This window comes from Lissotriton helveticus, chromosome 3_2 (genome assembly GCF_964261635.1).
Source record: "Lissotriton helveticus chromosome 3_2, aLisHel1.1, whole genome shotgun sequence".
Taxonomy (NCBI): Eukaryota; Metazoa; Chordata; class Amphibia; order Caudata; family Salamandridae; genus Lissotriton; species Lissotriton helveticus.
In genome coordinates, this window is record NC_136062.1 from 258,052,667 (window position 1) to 258,069,679 (window position 17,013).

The 17,013-nt window shown below is 39.9% G+C and overlaps 1 protein-coding gene across 1 annotated transcript in view; it reads left to right on the top strand.

Annotated features, from left to right (window-relative positions):
- Positions 1-13,405: 13,405 nt before the first annotated feature.
- OTUD7A (OTU deubiquitinase 7A) overlaps positions 13,406-17,013 on the top strand; it is a 681,211-nt gene continuing 677,603 nt past the window's right edge. The window contains exon 1 of the mRNA XM_078685161.1: positions 13,406-13,523. The gene's annotated coding sequence lies outside the window, so the exon portion shown is untranslated. The remainder of the gene's footprint in view (positions 13,524-17,013) is intronic.

The following is a 17,013-nucleotide window of genomic DNA, read 5'->3' on the forward strand; positions in this document are numbered from 1 at the left end:
GGTGACTCTTTACTTTATGGTACATGAGCTTTGAGCCCTGTATAGAAACTAATGCAAACAGATGAGGATAAATTTCAACTGGCCTTTCACATGCATGTCAGTGACAAAATGCCATGATTACGTGCTGATTAGAATATAGTCAATCTGACTTGTCTGATTGTTAGATCTGTATTTTTTCTTTTCTGGAGTGCCTGATAATGTGTGGGTCCACATGATGCTATCATTGGGTAAATATATGTACTTCTTTCCATAGTATTTCTATAATTGTTCATTGAGAATTCAAGTATACCCTATACAGTTTGATTTTCAATTAGATCTATCTCTCACCTTGTAGTGTGTGGTGTAATAGTCACCGCAGACCACAATTATTTTTGTTTTTAAATTTGAGTCAGCCTCTTTTATTGTCAATCATGTTTTTAAAATTGTAGATTCTAGGACCTTGCATAGCTGGCACCTTGCATATTTTTTTGCTGGAGACAGGGAAGCATTAGAAAAGTTTATGATCATCAGATCACTCCCTAGCATGAGGTACTGTATGTTGCTACTTATTATTGAGTTTGCTTAAGCTTTAACAGCAAGAGTGACTGAAGTCCATGTGATCAAACCTTTTTTTGTTTTATTGATTTGATTCATGGAGCACAGCATGGGGTAAAAAGATCCATGGCCACTTCTTCCATACCCCATGTTTCTTGGAAGCAACAGATCTCAAAAGATTTTAATAAAGGACACTTCATTCTTCTCCTCTTTTTATGTTTTACTCTGGCAATATTTCAGTGTAATAATTAGTCTGGTACAAATGAGTGCCGGGCCTGTTTGCTATGACTGGATGTTGTTGGTGCTCTTAAGGCTGTTGCTAACCAACCAGCCTCAGTCATTACTGTTTCACCCGCCTTGACACGGTTGGTGGTTCTTATTTGTTATTAGCATTATCTCTTTCTCTCTAATTTGATGGTGGAGAATATCTTTCTGATTAGACAGGTTATTTCCACTTGCATATTTCGAAACAGATCGATTTATGCATCCATAGGTCACTTTGGTGCTATCGCTGAAGCACTTTGTATTCCATTTCTCTGCTTACTTCATGATCATGGGGTATGACTTCTCTGTACTTGGGGAGATTTTTATACCTCAAATGTGTCTTTCATTACCAGGATTGTCTTTGCCAGAGTTTGAGTCAATCATAAGGTCTGCTCTATTTATCAAGAATTTCAGTAAAAAAATGTTATTCGAAGATGCGTGATTTGGAGTTGGCAATGATTGAAATGCTTTCAGGATATTTCCCCCACTCTGGATATCATGATTTCCTCTGGAGGAATACAATGATATACAATTATACTATTTGTTGCAACACTTTTATTTGTGCTTCCATTACTCAGAAAGTCCATTTTTAGAGGTGACAACAAGGCAAGACGAAGGGGTGTGGAATGGAAAGGACAATCACAAGACCAGGGCATTTTCAGAACTACGAGGAGAATATATTGACGGTATCAGCTTTACAATCCATTAGCACACTTGTACCTATTCCTCTATATAACCTATTTTCATATGAACTGTCTGATGCTGAGTCAAAGATGTTAAGGAAAGGTCTCTTCTTTGTTAACAAATTCAAAACCCGGTAGAGACCAAAACAGAACTTTTACAATTTCTTTGCAAAGTTAGACTCAAAAAGTACTTTGTGAAAGCAGTCGACACACGCAAGACCATTGTAAGTGGCCTCAAAAATAAATCGTACTTTTGCCCAGAAAGTACCACCATGTCTCCAGTGATCCTGGCTTTCAAAAAAACTATTATCAGAGAGGTAGATCAAATTAATGACAACAAACTTTTCTTCTAGCAAAACTGTTCCAAAGCTGAATCACTGTCTATATGTGAATTGGCTAACACTATCTCTATAGTCATCAAACCTACTGATAAGGGGGTGGGATTGTTTTTTGACACATAGCCCTGTATGCCGGAGAAGTAATGCAGCAACTTAACAATAGTACTCATTACAGATCAATACAACAGAATCCTAAACGGCAGATCTCAGCTAGGATCCTAGAACTGACTACCAAAGCCCGGGGAGGGGGCTCGATATGCCAAAAGGAATTCAGGTTTTCTGAATGCAAAAAAGGGCAAGATTCCTAATTTACACGTCTTGCCCAAGGTTAATAAAAGTACAGAAAACACTCCTCACCCCACTGATCCCTGGCTGAAGTGGAGGTGGTGTTTGATAAACAGCAGCCAGGATTGGGGGGGCACAAGATCGGGTTGATGTTGGTTTGGAGACAGGAAGTGGAGGTATTCATAGGCTGAGGGTGGTAGCAGTTGGGGTGGGAAGTGTAGGTGTGGGCCAAGTAAGAGTCACTGGAGTGGTCTGCCCAGGCAGACCAGATGGACCAAGCAGCTCCTTGTCATATGGACTTGCAGGAGTGGGGTCCTCACTGAAGGTTTGCTCCTGTTCCTCAGCGAAGATAGCCTCAGTGGCAGAGGTTGCCTTAGTACTCTGGGTGTTGGACATATTATGAGTTTTATAAAAATGTGTATTATTAAACTATGGAGTATACATCAGATGAGTCTGAAGCTAAAAAAGAAGGAACCTAAATGGAAAAAGATAATGTACATATTGATTGTTTCTTTCAATGGTATTGCAATACAATACACAAACTGTTTAAATTACACACAACATTACTTCAAAAACACAGGTAAAAAAAGAGCCTGATATGAATAAAACATTTAGAAAGCATACATAAAATATACCAAAGATTAAACACAACACAATAGAGAGGAGGATTGTGAAAGAAACTATTCCAAGGCCTAGCAGGCTAAAAATCTGACAATTAGACAACTCAGAAGGATATATTGCATTTGTCAACATATACACATTACAGAGTGAATTGTATTAACAAAATACACTTATATTCAGCATGCAAAATTACATACCGTAACATTTTAAAGTCAACAATGTTTGATTTGTGATAAAAATAACATCAATTCAATGAAATGACAAGGATAGGACAACATACAAAATTAAACAAAAACATTTCAAAACATAGTATGAAATAGAGATTGATGAATACGTAGCACTTTAACATATGGGGAAATGGTGATAGAAAAGAGAAAAAGAGCAAGATGACATTGCAACATTTTTTTCACAAACTTAAAACAAGACATCATGGCAGTTGTAGTCATTTAAATTAAACATTAACAACACCTGCAAAATGTAATTTAAACATATATTGTGTAAATATGCAGTACATATAGAACAGACATTTACAATATGAAACTAGAACTGGGCGGTGAACTCTGCTCCATTCCCAGAGTTTGTGGAGATTGCCGCACTCCGCACCGTTTGCGAAGTTCAGAAAAACTCCAATCCGCTATTTTTCCTCGCTTGTGCTTGCCAATGTTAAGTTGGTGAGCACAAGTGAAGAAAATCCAACGATAGACCACCTCCCAGTGAGATTTTTCAACACGGGCGATCACGGATGGTCACGACCGCTAACATTGAGAAACCATCCATTTGCGTTGAAGAAACTGCTGCTCAAGTAGAAAAACTCTAGAGCAGCAGAAAGAAGCTGCGTCCTCTAGCGCTGTTCATGGTGCTGTTCATGCTGATTTTCCATCCAGGAGCAAGCTACCCGGAGCTAAAAATCAGCGTGAATGGTTCGACCTATTGCACTCCGCAGCTTACAGAACTCTACATTGCATGGCAGAGTTTTTGGGTCACTTTGCGGAGTTACAAGAAGAAACATTCACACAAACAAAAAAGACAATGAAAAATGATAGAAATATATATGTGTTTCTATGTTTCCAAAAGGTGCAAAACACATTAGCAACAGTTACATAAAAAGCAAAAACAGCATTTAGGTTTAGTGACACATTCAAAAGTATAACTTAAAAGTGTCCTCTTTACCTGGGATTCCAGTCAATCCTTCAGGATGTAGAATCTGCAAGACCATCTCCTCCAAGTGAAAAAGTTGTAAGGTGGCTGGGAGAACCACCACCACTCCTCTGCGCCTCCAGGTGATGGTTGGAGGCCAGGGACTCTCCCCCACAGGATGTTCCACCTCTTCCTAATGTCCTCCTGTATGCACAGGTTGTTTGCTACAGCATTCACTCTGTCAAATATTCTGGTCCACATTTGCGTTTTCTGGCTTTGGTTGTATTTTGGACTTTGGCTCTAAACACTTGTGGCTCTACTCTAATAATTCTATTCACCATGACTGACAATTTTCCCTCTGTAAAATGGGGATTTCTACTCCCTGCCATATTCCCCAAAAAAAATGAAATAAATGTTAAGACCCACAAGAAAATAAATGAAAGAGGAAAGAAAAGGGACAAGAAACAGAGAAAGCCAGGAAAAACCTAACTTCAGTGTCAACAATTCTGCTTGGCAATGTTGTGCTGCTCAGAATGGCAAAGTATTATGGTCTGAAATGGAGTGAGTTTTAAAGGGTGGTGTGCAGGTGGAAACAATTAGGCAAAACACATCGGGTGTGTGATGCTAGCATTCATCCAAAAGCCACAGGAGTATTTCAATGTTTAACACATGCCACAACGGAATACCTCAGTCTGCAATCCACCTCCAGAACAATGCCATCACAACTCTGAAATCTAAATATGCTCAGCGGAATCCTGCCACCCTGACCACCATGGAGCAATATTAGCCATCAGAGGAGTCCGCTGTGTCCGCAGCGGTGTGCCGCTTACGCAGTGGTAAATGCTCTGTCGATGCAGATGGCGATTTAGCTAGGACACATCTAAATATGGGGGGTGGGATTCCAACAGCTTGGCGGAGTACTTATAAACTCCACCACGGAGGGACAAGGGGAGTCCTGCGAAGATCCCAATTGGCCCATAAGTTTGAAGATAGAAATCTTGATCGGGTGAAGACACCAAAAGAATTCAGTTGGTGGGAGGACTTCCAGGGCATGGAATTTGAGTTTCCCCCAATCTGTGATTGTCACTCCAAAACTAATAGCTTAGTGGTACGTTGTCCAATGCCTTTCTGAGTTCGTGAGAATTTCTTCAGTCAGTCTGCTGCCTTGCCCCACTGAGTGATTTTGACTTCCAGGAAGAAAGACTGAGTACAAAGGTAAAGCCTTTGCCCGAACAAACCATGATTGTTGTATCCAACCCAAGCTTCATCCTGGTTGGCTGCAAATAGCTCTTAGGTCCTGGTCTACTGCGTCTATTGACTCCCTTAAGGTATTTGTGTCTGTTCGCACTATTTTTACTTACATCTTGAAAATGTAATATCTCTGGCTCCCATTTTTGTAGTTTTAATGTCATGTTGCTCCTTAAATTATTGTCTATTGTTATAAAGTGGTGTGGGACTTTACTTAATTTGTGGTATTGACTTTTTAACTGCTTTGGTATTTCAAAATGCTTTACACATTTTCTCTAAGTTAAGCCTGTCTATTCTCTGGCATAGCTGCCACGGATTGAGCTCTAGTTAAAATTCCGATAACATTATAGTGGACCTAACAAGATAGTGCCTTTTTTACTTGTGTTGGACCCTGCCCCGTCCCCCCACTAATATACACCTTTTTCCCAGTAATCTGGAATAATGGAGCCGAAGAGCACATAACACTATGTACAATATTACCTTACACAGAAAAAAATCCACAAATGATAAATACTTAATCAAAATAACATTAGGTAAAGGTGTGAAGCAACTCAAATCTTCATTCTCAGGGGTCTCACTAATACAAAAGAAGAATCTGACACAGAAGCTGGAATATAAAGAGAACATTTTTATTAAACTCAAATGAGTGAGACTACGTCACACAGAAGCCTTAGCAACTGAATGAGGCAGTCTGCTAGAATGGTCTTACTTCACGTCTTATCCTACCCCAGGCATGTAAGGGAGTTGTACCAATTACATTCCTAAACAAATGGAAAATCTGGAGAGTCAGCAGGTGAGTAGCCTTTGGGGTTTTAGCAGGAAATGGGCAAAACATTATAATTACATAGTTCACAAAGGTTAATCTGATTTAGATGGCACGGCAGGGCATGGCATGATTACATGTACAGTATCCCAACCCAAAAGTTAATCATTAAGAATGTCCCAAATTCAATCTCCAAAAGCCGGACAAACCTATAATTGAAAGCATAACCCATGTAATGAAGAAACATAAAAAAGAAACAGTAACAGATGATGAACAAGATAAGGCATATGCAAGGAAACTAAAAGTTAACGATGTCCTGAACATTGATTGGCAATCTCAGACAAAGATCGATCAGGGAAATTGGCTTTGCGAGGTCAGTTTCAGGTGAAGAGGTCAGTTTCTTACAGTTCATTCCAGAGTCAGAAAGAACCCTAGTTAATGTATACATGGACTAAGAAGGCCAGGCCACTTTGTTCGCCAGGCTACATTCACAGGCCTACGTGAGGGCAACACAAAATGGTGGCACAATATAAAATGGAGTCAGTCTCGAGAATTACAGAACCTCAGGTGAAGCGCAGGTACCGTACATGTTTAAACCAATACAGAGATTTCTCCATCATAAATTAGAGTAAAAAGACTCAAATAAAATATATGTCTTAATACTAGTGCATCAGGCCAGAGCTGCACAGATTGAGTTGTCTTTTTTTCTCTCCAAGGGCCAGAGTCAAAATCATTACAGTGTTGCTGACAGATTTTGGAGTATGCCTTTAAAACAGAATAATAGTGCATCTAGCATTGTTCTTCTGCCTTCTGCATTAAAATGGGTTTTAGATATTTTTTCTGTGAATCCATTACGGCTGGGCACAAGCACACTATAGGTACCATGGAACTCCTGGGCTAGTTTACACATCCTGCACATACTGTAAGTTTGACACTTTGAGTTCCAAACACCATAAAAATCCTTAAAATGAAGATAAAAAAGCCTGCAATCAGAACGGCAATATTCTCCAGTGGCCACATATCAAAATCGAGGTAAGGTTGCCTTAAAGGAGTAAATATTTTGATGGCGTATTAACTCTGCTTGTACTTTTGCTGCAATCCATATATTCCTAAACAAGCTGGAAGATGTAACTCCTTTTTTACCACTAGCTTCTGGACAGTTCTAGAAAAACCTGCTAGTGGGAGGGAGATCGCAAACTATAAGGAAGGGAGATGGTAAACTATCAGCAATTTTGCAAATGAACTTACTGAGAAAAATGAATCCACCGTGAGTGTAGTTAAAGCTTTGTTAATGTGAGCTCTCAGGGTGTTAATTCCTGCTTCCTTACAATCTATAAAGTAAATGATTTGGTTAATATCAGCCATATCAATGAGAGGATTAAAGCCTAGTTCTAGAGCCAGATGTAAGACCCTACCAATTTGTGAGCCGCAAATTACGTTGTTTTGAGACTCGCAAATAAGAATGTATAACAGTGCCTCAGACACTGTTTGCAATTTTTAATAGGGTCATAAATTGCCTGGCTCATTAATATTCATAAGGCAGATAGTATTGGCGATCCCATTAAGAATGGCTAGCACTCCCAGGGATGGGGGCCTGCTGACCACTATGTCTGTGTCTGCTTTTTAAATAAAGCAGTTTTTTTTAAAATGCAGTACGTTTTTGATAAAGGAAAATGGGATGTATTTAAAAAACTGGGACCACTGCCTGCTCTTAACATTTTTTTGAATGCCAGTCACAAAGGGGAAGGATTGCCCTGAGGGACCCCTTCCCATTTCTGAGTGGCTTACCACCTACTTGAAGTAGGTGGTAAACTGCGAGTGTTTGGCGACCGCCATAGCTGTCACAAAGCAATGGTACATACCATTAGTACTCGCCATTAGGAAGGGACGCCCTTGGCATACACCTTCCTAATAGCGAGTTGCAGACCGGATTTTTCGAGTCTGTAATAGGTTACGGACTCACAAAATAGGTTTTGTACATGGGCCAGACCTATTATGTGGTCGCAAACAGGCCGATTTCCCGTTTGCAACTGCAAAATACAGTTGTAAATCTGGCCCCTATTCTTAAGCGGTACACAGGGGTAGGCTGTCTTAAACATAGGAGTTTTTTCAAATACAGTTTCAAAAAGATTGAATCTAAGTTTTGAATGTTTGTACAAGGCCAAAGTAAGGAACCATATAAAAGAATAATCTTTGCTTTTATGACTTCCATCAAAGGACCTATTGCGCCACCCCCATATAATGTAGACACCAAAATGTACCACACCTCAAAGTATCAGACATAGACTTAGATTTTCTTTTTTGTTAACTATTACTTGCAAATTAAATGACTTTGTGTACAAAATTTCATGTAGAACACTCTAATGCAGATGATAAAACAAGGGAACACATAATGCAATGTATGTTGTAACAAGCAGACGTCGAGAATTTATGTATAAAACATTTCTAGGTCATAAAGTGCACTACAATGAAGAGCTCAGTGCAAGATTATAGGTTATGATTAATAAAAAAGTACAGTAACTCTGTATTTCAAATGAAAGGAGTCAGCATGTGACTTTAACTGCATTTGTGAACATTTGCTCCCCGACAGACTTTTATTTTTCTAGCTTTCTTACATTTACTTTAATCCATCAGCCAATCCATTTATGAAGGTCTTTGGGAATACAGCTATAAATGAGAAGATAATAAGAAAACATACTTCAAGGAAAGCCTTTGTGTGCAGCAGCAAGGAAATCCGCTCTAACCCTGACAGCATGAAGATTGTAACACAAATGAAACTTCTTAGGTTCCAGTCACCGTATTTTAAAGAACCTATAACTGCATCCAAAATATCGAATGCATATTAGCAATCAATGAGACATTTAAAATGTATTAGTGGATAATGTGCTGGTATTAACCCCTTCGATGCTGGCCCGTTTCCGCCGCTGTGCGGTAAACAAACGAACAGGGCGGGGCCGTGACGAACCCCAGCCGTCATCCGCAAACGAGCGCCGCGGAGCGTGACGGCTGGGGTTCGTCACCAGCATGGAAGAGGTTAATGTAATTGAGTTTTATTACAGTGACAATTTGTAAATAATATTCATAACAATAATGAGAATAACTATACTGCTTGTGATCATTTCTTTGATAATGAATTGTAAAATCAGTTTTAGATTCTATAATTTTTAACATGAGTTAGGTTTAGCAACTGACTAGGTGGTATAAAATTAAACAAATATACTAATACCTTTAATTCTTGTTGACAAATATTGCCAATTACTAAGACTTCAAGAGGAATTTCTCAAAGTTCAGATACAGAATAATAGTTTTGTTTTTATAATTCCTAATGAAGAATTTTTCTGTAGAAAGTTTTATATTTTGTCATGAAAACTCTTCGGAGACTATTTGTAAACAGGAGCATCCCAGAAAGGCATTTTCCAGAAAGGACCGACCTGCCTACATAGTTTACAAAGGACATTTTAAATATGCAAAGACTGACACTGATACCCACATTCATGCACAGACACCCGAACATAGACAAACATTATAACACCTTAAAAAACAAAAAATGAATGCTACGAGGTTGTTACTTATTCCTTCTCTTGTACTCTCCTTTGCCTTCATTCCCCAAGCCACAGACGACCTAAATAAAGACCAGTGAAGGGGAAAATGCAATGAAAAAGGGGAATACACATGTGCCCTTTGTCTGTGTGCGTCATTGACGTGTATTCAAAGTTCATAAAGAGCAATAGCATAGGTATGTTTTATGTAATTTCCGCTCAATTCAGGGAAAGGCACTACCCATTTAATGAAAGCAGATCTTGATACCGGCTCTCATCAATAGGAACCTGTCTTCCCCATATTGGTTTCATAACAAGCAAGACTTGACTAAGAATCAAATTTATGCCAGGTAGATATTTCATAAATGCTTGGAAGGGCAACCGACAAAGTACTTGTACTTAATGCATTCTCCCTCCGCAAATGCAGGTCTCAAGTGCTAATCATTTTTTTCTTTTTAGAGAGTATTATATAGCGCGAACTTGAACCGAACCGAATCAGTTATCAGAGCGCTTTACATAGCACCAGTTACGTTACATGAGGACACACTTTCATTTTTTTTTAGGCACGGGGAGATTAAGTGATTTGCCCAGAATCACAGGGGGTTTCTGGCGTCGTTACCGAGACTCGAAACAAGTTTCCGAGGTCGAGCGCCTTAGCCGTTAGGCCAACCCCTCTCCCTATCATGATCATGATGTGTATGCGGAACAATGGTACTTGACATTTGCTTTTAGCAATCCTGGCATGATAATATCACAATAATATGACCAACTCTGTATTCTCTGCTTTTACAGAAAAGATCATGAATACTAAAACAGTGAGTGGTTTACAGGGGAGGTCAGAAGACATAACCATTTTATTTTCTTGTAATTTCACTGGCTCCTGTTCACATTCATTGCTTCTCTGCTCATGTACAGTGCAGAATGTATTCAAGAGAGAATTGTTGAATAAACAAAATGACACCAAAACAACAAAAATACAATGAAGGAAACCGGATGTATGAGTGTTTAAGGTTTCAAGTAAAAATAGAACCAAAAAGCACTAAGCCACAATGTGGGTCAACTGGTGAGAGTAGACCGGGCCCTAGGTAGGATTTCACACCAACTGTGATAGAGCGTTGATTGAATAGAACTGCCAGGTACAACCCAGTTGGCATTATTACCTTGATACTTTTTTGGGGAAATCCAGATGCTTCAGCGGGGCAAGGCAGCACTAAACTGTAGTGTGAAAATGTTACTTTTGCAGCAAGGAAAGTCCTGGTCGAATACTTTTGCCACCTACGCCCAGAAACGATTTTACATTCAGACTCAATATCTTTTTCTGAGATTTGAATCCTCCAGTGGGGCAGGGCTGCAGGCTGTGTGCAATGAGGTTGGATACTTTCTCATCAAGGCCCCACTGAATCGTAGTTGCTGCTGTGGAGAAGCTCAGAGCGAGGGAAACCTGTTTCTTTAGCAGAGAAAAGTTGCACCTTTAGTGGATCAGCGGGGCAGGTTTCTTCCAGATCCTCCAGAGGTCTTTGAGCTCATGAATGTCCAGATTTTCAGAGACGATAGAAGAAGTCAAGTTAGACACAACAAAGGGTCCCATGCTCACTCCAGCAGAATCTACTAGCAGGGTCCAGGTCTGGTCCTGTTGATACTTATTCTGGCCAGCTGAACGCTTCAGAAAAAAGTCCACTTGCAGCTTGTTATGTCCCTGTAACCACACAGGAAGTCAGCCAACTGTCTCTTGGTATCCTTTTCTTTGATTGGTACAGTTAGGAGCAGGTCCAGCCCTTTAGCTCTCCTCCCGGGTCTCAAACAGCAGAAGCACTCTTCTGTTCTTCCATAGGCCCAGAGTGTTCTGAAGTAGGTGCCTTGGGGTACCCCATTTATCCATGATACAAGCCTGTAGGCAGGAATGGATCCTGGTCCTTCCCAAACCAATAGGGTAAAAGTTCCCAGCGGTAACCCTACCCACTTTTACAGAGTGTCCATCACTTACTAAATCCAAAATGGCAAAACCCTTCTCCCCTTGCATAGAGCCTGTGAGGCTATCCATATGTGTAGGCAGGGCAATGAGCAATCCCCTCCACCTTGATCACTCTAGTTCTGGGGAGAGGTTTTACCCCTCTGCCTTTGGTGTTTTCCTGACAAAAGAAGGAGATTGAGCAGGTGGCATCTGACATCTGCTTTATTACAGGAGAGGCTTCTTTGAAGTAAATGATGTTCCTGTTTCAAAACGTTCCTTTTCCTTAATATGTATTAACAATCTCACTTTTTGATTAAGTTGGGCTTTTAAAAATATTAAAAATTGTTGTCTCGCTAGATCCAAGCCGGAGATAGCAGAATTATTATTTATTTATTATTGCTTCCCAGTTTTTCTAAGTGGGCCCGCCATCCTTCCTACAGTAAACATGGCTTTTGAATGCTATTCCCTGTAAGGATGTGTTAGCTTTCAATTATTACTTTTAAATAACATACACCATCCCTTGTGGGCTTTAAGGCCTACACAGGCGTGACTTATTAATATTTAAAAGGGACATTTTCACCTGTCAAAAAGAGTCTTTTTGATAGGTTTGGCTGTATTTTTACAACTGCAGCAGTCAGGCTCATTGGTAGGTCTGGAATCATGTTTGTCTTGGCACACTAATGGATGGCACAACAGTATGGTAGTCCATAGTTGACATTTACCTTTCCATGCTATGGATGCGTTATGAGACACTATATACAGTGGTCTTATAGGAAAGGTAAATAGGCCAGGAGTAAGGCAATTACAGCATCATTTACGGGCCAGAACACCTGCACTATGCTTGGTTAGAAGTGTCCCAGTGAACAGAGTAAAAATACCATTAGCACTGATCCTCAAAAATGGGGATCAATAAGCAAAGATTCTCACAATTACCTATCGCCATATTATAACAGACTATTTATTTGTGTTAAAACATAAAATACTAGTTCATAGTATAATGCTTTTTGCAGTAGGTTCTTCTTACAGTAGTCTCCTTTATACCAATCAATCCAATTTGCATCCACTGTCCCCATTCAGGCAATCTATAAGTCTCGTGAGGTGCTACAAACTTCATGATATTGTGGAAATAGAGGCAAGTTTGTATGAGATGTAAGCCACAATCGGTCCTCAAAAACGCGCCTTTTTGGGCTGTTACATTCAAAAGAAAGCTGACAAGCGACTATGACAATTTAATGACCCTCACCGCAAAAATATGCCAGGAGGAGATAGACGTGGCTGGGAATGCTCAAGGAAGAATAGAAGTTCTTGATCTTTGGATGCTTTCAGATTTTATCAAACATTTTAATACAGAAATGTAAACACTTGAGGTGGCACTTGCATCGGACACAATGAACTGAGCCCTGAGGAAAAGTCTGATTACTTTAACTTCATATATCACCTGAAACCTGAGAAATATGGTAATGTGTTTTTTGCCTTATACGGTATTGTCAAAGTAGTACAGGTCTTGTTACTAGCTTGTAATGGGGCGCTGAGGGGGAGTCTTTTCAGTAAAGTCATTCTTCTGTCTGCGGAAAATATTAGGTAGGCAGGAGACTGTGTTGCCATGAGACAGAAAGAACTACGGTGGAGAGTTTGTGCCTATAAAGGAGTTTAAAGTTGAGGACATGGGTAGTGGCTATAAGGATGATAACATTTTGGGAGGCTTTCCACAAGACAAAGCCCAGTCACCATATAAATAATGGATGCAGTAAAGAGCCACCTTGAGATACCATGACCTCAGAGCAGCGACGAGACTGACTGATGCTGACTGAGCTCCCAGGGTCTCTCTTTGGCTTTTAACAGTCCTTTTAAGCATGGCCAGGACTTCCTCGAGTAAAGCCTTCCATAACATTGTCAGCATGCAAGGCCTGCATGAAAGCTGCGGGAACATGATGTTTTATGTTTATTAAATTCCAAGTAAGCTCCTTGTGCATTAGTGTTACGTTTAGATTCCTTAAATTATCTTTTTTTCTTTTTCAGAATTCCCAAGGGAAGTAACGTTTATTTTTGACAGTGCATCCCAGAGCAATTATGTACTGAAAGCCAAAATGGAAACCCTCACGGTGGCCTGTAGATTAACACCCTGGAGACACATACCTCACTAAAACCAGACAGATGAAGGTAAGCAAAAACAAAATGTGCAACTTGTTTTTCCTGCCATTAAATCTGATAATATCTGTTGTTGGTTATTCAAGTATAAAATGTTTCGGCAGCTTATTTGGGTTTTACCAGGCTTTTATGTTGGTTTATCATTTTTGCTGGGCATGCTTACCAGCATCCCACTCACTTGAAGGGAGGTTGTATTGAAAGAAATGGGAATTACTATCAAAATCCGTCAGAACGTTCCTGAAGGTGGTTATCATCTTTCTAAATGAAGGTATGAAGCGTAGGTCTTTGACGGGGGTCTTACAATTGTGATATTGCGAAATCTGAATGCATAGCTTGGTGTTTCTGCATGATAAAAAAATCATACACCATCTGGCGTCACTGTCTTATTAAATGATCTTTATCATTCCACTTGAGACGGTGAAGGTGAGCGCACGAGAAGCCTCAGAACAGTATTTACAGTTCTTCCGAAAAAAACATGTTTCGTTTATATAAAAAACGTGTAAAATTACTTTGGTGTAGTATAGTCAACAATTGAAAAACATGTTTTTATTCATTTATATGTGCAACATAGATTAGAGCATAAATCATAAATATTATGCTGAGGCTAGATCTATATAAGATATCATTTGGTACCTGCAGGGAAAAAAAACATGTGTTGCTCTAACCTACTTCAACTAATGTTATACACAACTACCGATGATTCTTCTACAACTATGATTTGCCAAACTACTGGCACTAGAATATACATTACTACTTTTATTAGTATTATTTATGGTAGTGTTAGTACACATCTTGTTGCTACGTCTTCAGTTAATACTACAACTGCTTATAACAGTTATATGCTATTGTTATTACTTGTAATAGTCCTACTAGTTCTATCCCTATTATTAGTAAAATAACTAATATCATCAGTAGAAATGTAATGCATTGTCAGTGGTGGAAGTAAATTCTGCCTGTGCAGATATGACCATTTCTATGCTAAGAAGATGAGGGCTACTAGATGTAGTAAAGGTAACAGTAGAACTAGCAGGAAAAGTAGCTCTAGTGCTAATAAGGCAATAGTGGTACGAGTGAAATCTCGGCTACTACTAGTCATAAGCTTTAGTCTTACTTCTATTGGTATTACTAGCACTCATCAGAAATTTGGTTATTAATTGGGGAGGCAGTGATCCTAATAAACATAATAAACAGAATCTAGTTAGACAAAACAGTTATTAGAAAGTCTCTACTCATCTCCTGGTAGCGATGGTGCTAACGTCATGTAATCCCCATAAAATGTCTTGTTTATTTATTTTTAATTTTTTTTACATAGTTTTATATAGCGCGAACTTGACCCGAATCGGGTATCAGAGCGCTTAACATAGCACCAGTTGCATTACATGAGGACCAACAAATTTATAGTCAAGAAAACAACACAATAAAATTAACACATTTTAGAAAAATTGAGGAGGTATAGTAAGCAAAAAGACAACAGCAGTCTAAGTGATATTCAAGAAGGGCAATAACCAGAGGACAATCATATCAGTGCTCCATGATTAGAGACTTTTGGCTTCCCTGGACCTAGCATATACTCAGTGGAATGTGTCAGATACGAGCAACAAACAACACTCCAAGCATCTTATAATGGCTGTAAAAATATTGGGTTATTTGCTGAGGGGGGTAAGCCCCATTCAAGCAGTAAACTCAACCCTTGTTAGGGTAAACCACAAAAGTCGGTAAATAAACATGTGCGTAACCCTTTGGTGGCTTGGTACAAAACCATTCAGGCTTAACTTAGAGGCAATATGTGAAACATTTCTCTAGCACTCAAACAGTAATAAACTGAAAACAAAACACAGCAACAAAAAAACAGGTCAGGATAACAGAGTAAAATTTAATGACACCAAAATGATACACATGTAATCAGTGGCTTGACAACTGTTCCACATGTTTATCGTCAGTTGGACAGTCTAAACAGCACCTTGCTGCAAAGCTTGTTCAACAAATTCCACTGTTAATATACAAACTAAAATGATTCTAAAGAATAATATTACACTGATGTCAGGGAAAAGTAAAGATGTGAGCAAATACAACAAGGCATAGCCCTCTCTTATCAATCTCCCTTTGAAAACTGGAAAAAAGGGTGGCTGCATAAAATGCCTGCCGGCTACACGGTCACCCAACAACAGCAATCAAGGGAGCATGGCCACAACAAACAACACATGCAGGCCTATGGCAAAAGCACACTGGCTGGCTACACAAAATAGCCACTGACTACATGGTCAAATAAGAACAGCAAGCAAGGAGGCATGGCCACAACAAAGAAAACATGCAGGTCTATGGCAAAAGCACACTGACTGGCTACACAAAATGGCCACTGGCCACGTGGTCCACAAACAACAAAAAGCAAGGAGGATCATGGCCACAACAAAGAACACATGCAGGTCTATGGCAAAAGCATACTGGATGTCTGCACAAAATGGCCACTGGACATGTGGTCAAACAGCAAGCAAGGTGGCATGGCCACAACACATAAAACATGCTGGCGTATGGCAAAATCACACTGGCTGGTTACACTAAATGGCCACCGACCACATGGTCAAACAACAACAGCAAGCAAGGAAGCATTGCCAAAATAAAGAACAGATGGAGGCTTATGACAAAAGCACACTAGCTGACTATACAAAATGGCAACCAACCACATAGTCAAACAACAGCAAGCAAGGAGGCATAGCCACAACAAAGAACACATGCATGCCAATGGCCAAAGCACACTGGCTGGCTACACAAAATGGAAACTGGCCACATGGTCAATAAACAACAACAAGCAAGGAGGATTTTGGCAACAACAAAGAGCACATGCAGGCCTACAAAAAAAGCACACTGGTTGGCTACACACCGACCACATGGCCAAACAGCAAGCATGGAGGCATGACCACAACAAAGAACACATCCAGGCCCATGGCAAAAGCACACTGGCTTGCTACACAAAATGGCACTGACCACTTGGTCAAACAGCACCCAGCAAGGACTTATGGTAACAATAAAGAACACATCCAGGCCTTTGGCAAAAGCACACTGGTAGGCTACACAAATTGGCCACCGACCACGTGGTCAAACATCAAAGGCAAACAAGGAGGCATGGCCACAATAATGAACACATGCCGGCCTATGGCAAAAGCACACTGGCTGACTACACAATTTGGCCACCAACCACATGGTCATGCAACAACAGCAAGCAAGGAACCATGGGCACATTAAAGAACACATGCAGGCCTATGACAAAAGCATACTGGCTGACTACACAAAATGGCCACCAACCAGATTGTCAAACAACAGTAAGCAAGAAGGCAAAGCCACAACAAAGAACACTTGCAGGCCTATGCAATATCATACGAGCTGGTTACACAAAATGGCCACTGGCCACATGGTCAACAAAAAACAAAAAGCAAGGAGGATCATGGCCACAACAAAGAACGCATGCAGGCCTATGGCAAAATCATACTGGATGGCTAGACAAAAT